Here is an 11381-nt window from a genome sequence, read left to right as displayed (position 1 = left end):
AGTATGGGTGATAGGCAGGCTTCACTGATTTCTGTACACATGTGAAGGCTATTTCCTCCTCTGTAAAATGAGGGTTATAATAGTACCAGCTCATTATGAGCTGTACTAAGACTAAACGAGAGGGTACATAAACGTCTCTAAAAAGAGCATACCTAGTAAATAATCATTGACTAATGTTAACTATGGACATTAATGTCTACCTTCCTGGTTAGAAAGTTTTCCCAGGCCTCTCTTCTTCCTATGAAAGGGCAACTCGACCCAACCTTAGGGGACCCTTTCCTAACACTATCTTAATTCTGTCCCAACCTATCAGTCCTTAGATGCCGCAAACATTTGTTTCAGGTAAGCAACAACTGCATTTTGTCTGTTTAGCTTTGTAGGCAATATTTAAATTCCAGATCTACATTCTGATTTTCCCAAATGGGGCCAACTCCAAAAAAAAAAAACAAAGTTTGTACCAAATGAAGTTAAGTTACATGATAAATCTATGGCTCTTGTGAACAGATCTCAAAGCAATTGCCTTCAGGTTATGATGGGATTTGTAAACTTTTTTTTTGAGACGGAGTTTCACTCTTGTTGCCCAGGCTGGAGTGCAATGGCACGATCTCAACTCACTGCAACCTCTGCCTCGCGGGTTCAGGCGATTCTCCTGTTTCAGCCTCCCGAGTAGCTGGGATTACAGGCGCCCACCACCACACCCAGCTAATGTTTTGTATTTTTAGGAGAGTTGGGGTTTCAACATGTTGGCCAGGCTGGTGTCGAACTCCTGACCTCAAGTGATCCACCTGCCTCGGCCTCCCAAAGTGCTGGGATTACAGGTGTGAGCCACTGCACCCGGCCAGTAAACCCATTTTTGATGGAACGCAGGCTAGCATCACATTAGAAATGCTACCCCACCCTGTCCTATGGGACATTTGTCATTTTGGGGCTTTGGTCCTCATTGATCCTTATTCAAGGATGTATCCTTCCTTCCTTCCTTTCCTTCTTCCCTTCTCCTTCCTTCCTTCCTTCCTCCCTTCACTTTCCTCCCTTCACTTGCCCCCTCCCTTCCTCCCTTCACTTGCCCCCCCTCTCTCCCTCCTTCCCTCCCTCCCTCCCTCCCTTCCATCCTCCCTCCCTCCCTTCACTTTCCTCCCTCCTTCCCTCCCTCCCTGAATTCTTGCCTCCTCAGAAGAATTTGACTGAGGGGCATAAGGCAGAATACGAGACCAAGGCAAGTATCAGAGCAGAAGCTAAAGATTATTAAAAAGCTTTAGAACGGGAATGAAAGAAAGGAAAGTACACTTGGAGGAGGCCCAGCTGGGCAAGTTGAAGGACAAGTGCCCCACTTGACCTTGGATTTAGGGATTTAGATGCTGGCATACTTCCAACATCTTGTGCCTCTTCCCCTCATTCTTCCCCAAGGGCGAGGGTGATCCACGTGCATGCGCGGTGGCCTGCTAGGCTCGGGAGGTGAGCATGCGCAGTGTGTTTGCTAGAGTTGTATGCATGCTCACCTGAGGTAGGTGTTCTTCCCTTTTCTGGTGGAATGTACCTGGAAGGTCATATGCCAGTTAAATTCTGCTATTTTGCCTCTTAATGCACATGATTGAGCCCACTCACCCAATTCCTGAGATCTTATCGGGAAGCTGCCAATCACCAGTTTCAGGTGTTTTTTTAATCTGTTGGGAAACTGTCTTTCCCTGGTGCTGGCTCAGACCAGTTATTATTTTAGAGAGGCAGTGGGACAACTGCTGGACCATCACCTGACATTCCTGGTGGGGTGTGGGGGCCTTCTCCTGCCCTGTTCATGTCTGACTACTACCCTCTGTAACATTACCTGGCATAGATTCCAGCTAAATATGAGTTCCTTTCTGGTAACGACCACAATGAGTGATTGAGGCACTAAGAAGAAGAGGGCAGGAATCGCCATGTTTGGGTGGACCCAGTTTCTAATGGCCTGCATTTGCATATCAAAGGTTGCCGGCCTGGCTCTAAGAGCCTGTGCTTTCCTGCTAGACAAGAAACATTTATGCAGCTGCTTTAAAAGAAACAAACAAAAACTTCCCAAGGACCCCTTTTCCTCTCTATCTGCCTAAAATAATTTCTTAATAACTCCTATAACATTCCCCCCTATGGAGATGTCACCCTAACTGCTGTTAGGGGGTTTTGGCTGATGACTCTTTCTGGCTGCTTCCTGCTGAAAAGGGGCGTTGAATGGGGAACAGCAGCAAGGGCTCCTTGTGGGGTCAACCTAAAGGTCCTCAGAAGAAAGGCCTGTCCATGAGTGGCTCAGTTTGCGGGACCATTTGGAGTTTGATCGCTTCTAGGTGAGAGGAAACAATTCATGTTATAGTATTGAGTATACAGTGTCCAATTATTAATACAAGACATAACAGCAAGAGGGTGCTTATTAAAGGGGTTAACCAATTCCATAAAGAAGACTGGAATTCATTAAAGAGGGATTGTAGCCACCTGGGGCTGAAGTCTGCATTTTCCCTGAGCTTGTCAGTAATTTTGACTTTATCTTTAAGCCCTTGTAGATTTTGTTATAAATAAAGTTTCGGTGCCGCAAAAGACATAGCACTCGAATATAAAATTTTCTTTTTAATTCTCAGCAAGGCAATGTACTTTTATAGAAGGGTGCGCCCTTATAGATGGAGCAATGGCGAGCGCACACTTGGACAAGGGAGAAGGGGTTCTTATCCCTGATGCACGTGGCCTCTGCTGCTGTGTTGTTCCCCTATTGGCTAGGGTTAGACCGCACAGGCTAAACTAATGCCAATTGGTTAATTTAAAGAGAGTGACAGGGTGAGTGATTTGGCGGGAAAAATTGTTATGGCAGAGCAGGAAATCAGAATTCAGGGCAGAGCAGGTAATCGGAATGAGTCAGGGTGGAGCAGGTAATCGAAAATGGTTGCTTTACGAGGAAGTTAAGTTTACAAGTAAAAGGCAAAGAATGGAACATACTGACATATTGATTCTTTGAAGAGAAATTTAGAACTCATATCTAACAATCTCTCCTCTTGCATTTCCTTACAGCTCTTTCCCTTCAAACTTCTTTAACATGTCTTGGCTTAGTTGTTCTGCTTGATTTTCCAAAAGAAGAAGCTTCTCTGGATAAGGTGGAGGATAGTTAAGGGAGGTTTTAGGAAGTGCCGTTTTTATAAGCCTCTGCACCAACGCAGACAAAACTCCTCAGACACTGGATTAAAGAAGGAAGAGGTTTACTTGGCTGAGAGCATCGGCAGACTTGCATCTTGAGAGCTGAGCTCCCTGAAAACTAAATTCTTGGCCTTTTTAAAGGCTTCCAACTCTAAGGGGTCCACATGAAAAGGTTGTGATAAATCGAGCAAGCGTGGGGAACGTGACTGGGGGCTACATGCATCAGCTAACAGAACAGAAAGTTTTGCAATGCTTTTTCATACAATGTCTGGAATTTACAGATAACACAAGTAGTTTAGGTCTGGGGTTGATGTTATTATTATTACTTTTTTAACTCCTAGGGCCAGGTGGTGGTGCCAAGGTTGTCTGGCTATTTATCTTACTTTTGCTTCTTTCCAGCTTTTTGCTTTCTCTCTTTCGTCCTGTCTTGTGAACTAGGCAAGGTGGTGGGAGGAGGGCAGCAGGAGTTGTAGCGGTCTCCTTCCTTAGTGTGACACAACACCCGACAAGAATAAGCACACCTATGATGGCTGTGATGGAAGTAAGAATTGGGGCTATTATTCTTTTCCATTTACTGAGCCACCTTTCTAGCCATCCTGTAAAGGGGTCATTTACCCCGAGTTATTGGCTAACTCATGGGATAGAGCAGTCACACCTTGCAATGCCTTTGTTATACTTCCATTAGGGGCGGTGTTGTTTGGGATGAAGGTACAACATTGATTTTTAATTATGATGCAAATTCTTCCTTTTTCTGCTAATATCATGTCTAAGGCTATCCTATTTTTCCCAAGCCATCTGGCTAGTAGCCCCTAATTGCTCAGCTATTCCTTTAACAGCATCTCTAGTGTAGTTAATGGATGGCTGTTGGTTGTAATAGATGTAGTTTATCCAATTTACATTTTATTGTCACCCACCAAAATATTGACTCAAATCCTGCAGCTATTTGATTTCAGGCTTTAAATTGATCTGGTATTCCCTGTGGGACTGTAATTATGTCTAAATAGATGTGAGAGTCAAAAGACCCATAAGGGGCTTCTTTTGCTTTATGATATCTTATTTTTCCTTTCTCTGGTTGATGAAATGCCAGGGTGAAAGGGATAGCCAACTGGACTAAAGCAAGTGCCACTTCAGTTACTCGGCAGAGTGTCCAGTAAAGGTCCATCATAATACCACTACACATCTGCTCAGGGATGCATAAGGGCTAATTGGTAAGCTCTTGAAATTTCTTAATCTCACTGCATCCCTTCAGGTCTCCAAGGAACGCTAAGTTTCCTCCCGGTCCTGAGAGACAGGAAGTGAACTTAGTGTTGGGAGATGGAAGCTGGATGGCCCTTGGGGGCTGACCCGCAGGGTGCTGAACTTTGGGATATAGCAGAGAGAGAGCTTGGCACGACTTGTTACCCCAGGCTGAATAATCCTGGGGAAGATCTGCCATGCAGGCCATGCCCAGTCAACTAGAGGACCACCCTAGTGGAAAGGGGACAGTCTGGGCTTCTGGCCTGTCATGTGCACAAGCATAAAAATTGCCTTTGTTTAACCTGTGGACAGAATATTTAATCAATTTTAACCAGGCATTTACATTTTTATACCCTGTTTTAATGGCTATGGTTTGCCTTAGGTCTCATATTTCTACTACCGGGACCTTGCTTTTGTCATTTGGCATGAGGTGAGTCATAGTTTGATTTTGTAGGTTTGGGAAAGGGGCAGCCATAGGAGGTGGAGGAGGGAGAACAAAGCCCACCTTAAAGAAGCCCATAGGATCCTTTCCAGTGACCTCTGCTCCTAAACCACAGAAGCGTTCTAAAGTGGGGTTAGAGTTGCTAGTGGTAGGGATAGTAATGGATATAAGCACTGGGTAAGGAAGGGAAAGGAAAAGATAGATAGACTAAGCTTTCCTTAGCTTTAATTTGGTAGGGCTTGATCCAGGAACAATGGCCCATGATTCTGAGGATAATGGTGCTTGCTTGACTCATGTGTGATGTGTCCATCCCTTTCCAACCTTACGAACAGCAGTCTCAGTGGTTAGCAGCACGAGGTAGGGTCCTTCCCGGGCTGGCTCGAGTTTCCCTTCTTTCCCTTCTTTGATGAGAACATGATCCCCAGGCTGATGCTGAGGCACTGGAAAGTCCAAAGGCAGCACCTGTGCTAAAAGACCTCTGTTTTAAGGGAAGAGAAGGTGGAGGATAAACCGAGTATATAATTTCTAAGAAACTGATCTTTTGTTTTAAACGTGGGGATATCAACAGTGGACTTTATAGTCCTTCATGCCTTCTTGTTGAGAAATTTTCTTTGGCACCTATTTTTATTAGTTTTTAGACCAAAGAAGGCCAAACACCATTTTGTATTTGACAATGCTTCCTGTATGATTTTTATACCAGATAAGCTAAATTTCATCTTTACATTAGTGTGTTATTAATGTCAAACTTAATTTTAGTAAAACCTTGTAGACATATTTATCCAATTTTTAATGTCTGATCATAATGTAAGATTTTTACAGACTCTTTTTACCCTTTTTATAATTTTTGTTAAAGAGCAGGTTAGTGCTTTAAGAAAAACCTGTTGTGCTTTTATTTTAATGTCCAGTTCACAGAAAAACTGGATGATACCCCTTTAACTTCAGCCAATATGATTACACACAGAATTTCCTTTACAATTAACATTTCAAAACTTACTTAAACCTTTAAAACAAAATGTATTTTTTAACCTTTTAATATAGGTAAAAATCCACATTCTTATGCCTCCTTATAATCTTTTTACCAAAAGTATATTCTACTTTCCTTACACACCTTGCACACAAACTCTTTCTTCAATAGTTTTACATTCAGGAGGCCTAATTACTTTTAAATTATACATTTCTTGCATAAATTCCCTTTTATAACATTTTTTCACAACTTTCACAGACAATTCTTCAACATGCCTCAACTTTCTAACTTGTTGCAAACATCCCTTTCTTTAAACAACCAGTTAATTTACTTTAAGAATTTACCATAACATTCCTTTTTACATAAATTCTACCCCCCCCCCCCCCGCTTTTTTTTCTCAAATATGATAACCATTCTTTTCCCAAGTGAACTTCATGTCTGTGTCTAAGGCCACAAGATTAGAAGTTAGGATAATACATGTTACACTGTTAACTTTTAGCAAACTTTGCTTTTGTTGAAAACCTTGTATGTTTGGGATTTCAATTATTCTTTGCTATTAATAAGACCTCGTTCAGTCCCTATTAACTTAGAATTTGTGTAGATGGCTCCTTCCTGATTCTGTAAGTACTTTAAGGCTTGGCTGAGTGCAAACAGCTGCCACGTTTGAGCAGACCAACTACTGGGCAATTTTCCTAACTCTGCTTCTACAAGAGTTTCCTTATCACTTACTGAATATCCATCGTGTCTTTTTCCCTCAATCACCTGGGAGGAACCATCTATCATCCTGTCCTGAAGGGAGTTCCTCCTAGGTGTGATCTGAACTTTCTATGGTAATTAAGATTTAGATCCCCTGTTAGGAAACCTGCTGGGTTAAGGGAATTTTCAGTGGCTAGTGTTAAATCATCTTTTTCTAATAGAATAGCCCCAAAAATCACAAAACTTACTAACTTACTAAAATCTCAAAACTTTAAGATTTTTGAGTTAGTAAGCTACCTTTATGCTTTTTTGACTTAGGTAGTTCTGAACTGGTGAGGTGTGCTCACAATGAGGTTTCCTTTAAAAGTTATTTTTCTACTTTCTTCTGTTAGCAAAGCAGTTGCCACTACAGATTGAATGCATATGGGCCATCCGTGGGTTACTGGGTTAAGGATTTTTGATAGGAAGGCTACGGGTTGTCAGTGGCCTCAGTGCTTTTGGGCTATGCCCTTGTTAACACTGACAACAAGGTGGTATTGGAGTGTTATAGGGTCATGGAGAAGACCTTCAATCATTAATTACAGGTTTTAAATTTACCCTGGCTTTTAAAGGAATAGGTTACACTGTTTTCTCTTTACTACTTCTCTCTCTCTCTCTGACTCTGTCTCTCAATTTCTCTCTCTTTGACTCCCTTTTTGTCTGTCTCTTTCTCTCTCTGCCTCTTTCTCTCTCTCTGCCTCTCTTTCTCTCTCTCTCTGCCTCTCTTTCTCTCTCTCTCTCTCTGTCTCTCTCTTTGACTCTCTCTTTCTCTGCCTCTGCCAGCCGCTTATGCTGCTGTTCTCCCCTCTCCTTCCCCTTTCCCTAGGGGAGGGACCGGCAGGAGTGGAGTTACTCTTTCTTCCCCTGAGAAGAAAGGCAAGGGGAGTTCTGAATATTTTTCTTACTACTGGAGGTTTGTGTGAGGTTCATGAAACTTGCAGAAGACTCAACCCCTCAAACCAGGGGTGTCTCGCCTTGCCTGCCCTGGAAGGCTCAATCCCTTAAATCAGGGATGTCTTGCCTTGCTGCTCTGGGAGGTTGACCTGTTTCCTCCCTTTCCCCCTCTCAAGGTCCCTTGCACACTTCCCACTTGTGTTGTCCTCTCTGGCTGCTCCCCCAAGGGAGAATTAGGCCCCTCTTAGTGTCGGTGTGCCAGTATAAATCCCACGGCAGGATCCGCCCTAAGCCATATGAGGTAGCTACGGAACTGCGGAGAGGTCCCACTCACTCTGCCCAGCAGTAGGTCTTGTCACCATCCACATGAACAGCACCGCAGGTAGGGTTGTTTGTGATCATTCATGCACACACACATTTAGCCCTCCGGAATTTGACCACCAAGGGAGTACTTTACTGGCTCCGGCGGCTTCTCCTTCCTTGGTCTGTGCACAGAGTCGTCGCCGCAGATGTGAGGATCCTTTAAGCTAGGTTGCTGGCCAGTTTCTTTCAGCGTTGCAGAGAGCTCCGGTTATTCCTCGCACTGGGTGGGTCCTGATTTCTCACCCCTGAGGCCACCACAAGGGGGCGGGGTGCGCCTCCTCAGGAGAGAGAACCAGAGACCGCCCCTGGGGGGAAATGTAATCAAGGGTGAGCCCTGAAATTGTTATAAAGTTTCGGTGCCACAAAAGAAATAGCACTCAAATATAAAATTTTCTTTTTAATTCTCTGCAAGGCAATGTACTTCTATAGAAGGGTACGCCCTGACAGATGGAGCGATGGTGAGCGCACACTTGGACAAAGGAGGGGAAGGGGTTCTTATCCCTGATGCACGTGGCCCCTGATGCTGTGTCATTTCCCTATTGGCTAGGGTTAGATCGCACAGACTAAACTAATTCCAATTGGCTAATTTAAAGAGAGTGACGGGGTGAGTGGTTTGGCAGGAAAAATGGTTATGGCAGAGCAGGAAATCGGAATGAGTCAGGGTGGAGAATGAGTCAGGGAGGAGCAGGTAATCGGAATGAGTCCGGGTGGAGCAGGTAATGGAAAAAGGTTGCTTTATGAGGAAGTTAAGTTTATAAGTAGAAGGCAAAGAATTGAACATACTGACATATTGATTCTTTGAAGAGAAATTTAGAACTCATATCTAACAATTTTCCTCTACTTTACTAGAGGTGTTAACCTAAGATATAGAATTTCCTTTTGGGGAGGTCTACGAAGTTCCTTGGTTTTATTTTCCCAAACAAAGAAACCTCTGGGTTATGGGCACCCTACTCACTTTCATTACCTGGCAGAATTTGCAGGAGAATTGTCCAGAACTAGCATATTGATCCAGGTTTTTATGTTAACCATCCCCCTTTGATTCTTCCAAGCTGCAGGAGATCACCACTTGATTCACAGGAATAAGCAGGGTTAGTCTAAAATGTAGGCGAAAAGCTTAAAAACAATTAATGAGACTAGGATTTAATGGCAAATGTTTGATAAGCTTTGGAGCACAATTTCTCTCTCCAGTCCTCATTTTTGGTAAAAACAAATTATGATAGGACTGTGTGGGTTGTTCGTAGAATAAACTTCAGTCTTATACTTGGCCTGATTATTTGCATAAAGTGCAGCAAGAATGGTTGTTTCTATGTAGGCCTTTGGATTGGCTTTGATGAAACTCTGTTCCACAAGGAATTTCAGATAAGATCTTTAAAGCTGAGCCCAGCCATGGGTTTGTATCCTCAAATACCTGTGAGTTGGGTAATCCTCTCCTCTTGAGGGTCTAAGATAAACTTGGAGCTGCTGGACCTGTTAGAAAATGACATTCTTTACTGACCACAATTTAGGAACCTTGTGCAGGAACTGTGTAGACAAGGTATGAGGCCAGTTCTCCTTAAGGGGCTTTCATTGGGTCTGCATGTCAAGCTTCATTCCTTAAAGGGAAACACACCCTTTCAGTCAAAGCCTTGGTAAAATAACCAGTTTTTTCAATTGTGTCCTGTTGACAAAGAAAAATGCAAATTTTTCTTATTGCACTGATGCAAATATTGCCATAAGTTAAGAGTACTCACAGATAGTTTCCAAATTCTAGAGGAACCAGGCAGAGAAAAACAAACACACTCCAAATTTTGTTTACAGTAGTATACCTTACTCAATTATTAAAGGCCATAAATAGTTCAAAGTAAGTTTCCTTCACTCTGAAAAATAAAACAAGGATCAGCAATATTCCAAGCAAGAGTCAAAAAGTTGCTTTAACCTTCTGAGTGCTGTCCGTCTAGTTAAATCTTGTTTTGCTTGATATTTGTGAACATGTAAGCTCATTATGAGTCCCATACATTCTTTCTCTATTCCAATGTTACAATCTTCAAAGCTATTAAAAACCTGTATTTGAGAATGCCTGTTAAATTCTTTAATATAGCTTGATTATAAACCATCTTTTGAGAAGGAACAAAGCAAGATAACAATTGTCTGTGAATGACAAGATTTCCAGGATATTTATAGTTAACAACATGATTAACAAATTTATTCATTTCCGTGGTTTACAATAACTTTACTGTTAATTATGATTGATAGCATATACTTAGACATCAGAATTTTATAAATCATATGTAATTTTGGAACATATATTAGTATTTTTTAAAATTATTTTTATGAAATGGAGTTTTGCTCTTGTTGCTCAGGCTGGAGTGCAGTGGCATGATCTTGGCTCATTGCAAACTCTGCCTTCTGGGTTCAAGTGATTTTCCTGCCTCAGCCTCCCAAAGTAGCTGGGATTACAGGCACCTGCCACCACACCTGGCTAATTTTTTTGTATTTTTAGTTGAGATGGAGTTTCACCATGTTGGCCAGGCTGGTCTTGAACTCCTGACCTCAGGTGATCCACCTGCCTCAGCCTCCCAAAGCACTAGGATTATAGGCTTGAGCCACTGTGCCCGGCCAGAATATATTAGTATTATTTAGCAAAGTATAACTTAAGATTGGACATCATTTTGGCAATCTCATGTGATTAAATATGTCAGATAATCCTGTTTATCTCTTTTCTGAATGTTTCAGGGGGCCTCTGAACCATCAAAAAGCCAGGCATCAGGAAGGACAATTTTGAAACTTGAAGTCTGATTTTAGGATGCCTGTTAAATGTTCAAGGTTTAAAACACTTGATGTTATGAAATGGAATTCCAGATTGCCATACATTATTTCTTTTGCCAAAATGGTGACTTAAAAGGCAAAAACTGTTCGTTGGCCTTTACTATGACATGAAAATCCTGTTCAAACCCAAATTTTACCCTTGCATTAGTTTATTAATATTAACCCCAATTTGTTTAAATTAAACCTTATAGATCATTCCATCTAACCTTAACCAATTTGACCATGAGGTGAAATCTTTACAAACCTTTCATAACCCTTTTACTAAAGGACAGATTAGTGTCATAAGACCTCTTTGCTGTGCTTTTATTTCAATGCTCAATTTATGAAAAGATCATATAATACACTTTTAAGTTTAGTTAATGTTCACTGTTGAACTTTTAGCAACTTTTATTTTTGGTGAAAAACCTGGTTAGTAATCTATTTTAATTATGTACCAGATGTGGATCCTAGGACTCAGACAGAAGTGCAGATAAAGTCTGACTTTTCAGCATCTAGGTCCATGTGTCCCAAGCCTTACCTATCTGAAAAGCAGGCAGTATACACAACCTTGGAACATTTAGCAAACCTAGTATCTAAGCTGAACGATTTAGACCACCTATTTGTATTTTGACAACACTTGCATTTTACCAATAATCCTTAAGACTATTTTTATTTCTTAAAGTTATGTGAACTAAAAAATATTTGATTTAAGCACTTGTTTTTCTTTAAGCCAATGAATTAGAGCTCTTTTAATAGACATTACACACAACATGTATAGAGCAACACGAACAGACGGAAGATTCAGCACTTGTAAGATTT

At 41.7% G+C, this 11381-nt stretch overlaps 1 long non-coding RNA gene across 1 annotated transcript; it reads right to left on the bottom strand.

Moving 5' to 3' along the window:
• Nucleotides 1-2571: 2571 nt before the first annotated feature.
• On the bottom strand, nucleotides 2572-11145 carry LOC107970137 (uncharacterized). Its single transcript, XR_001712488.3, has 2 exons — nucleotides 7750-11145; nucleotides 2572-5300 (listed from the first exon to the last, which is right to left on the bottom strand). It is a non-coding gene; the product is annotated as an uncharacterized LOC107970137 (long non-coding RNA).
• Between the last annotated feature and the right edge of the window lie 236 nt (nucleotides 11146-11381).

Source organism: Pan troglodytes, chromosome 22, assembly GCF_028858775.2.
Source record: "Pan troglodytes isolate AG18354 chromosome 22, NHGRI_mPanTro3-v2.0_pri, whole genome shotgun sequence".
NCBI lineage: Eukaryota > Metazoa > Chordata > Mammalia > Primates > Hominidae > Pan > Pan troglodytes.
The sequence above is the reverse complement of the archived record's forward strand: the minus strand, read 5'-3'. Positions and strand labels throughout refer to the sequence as shown.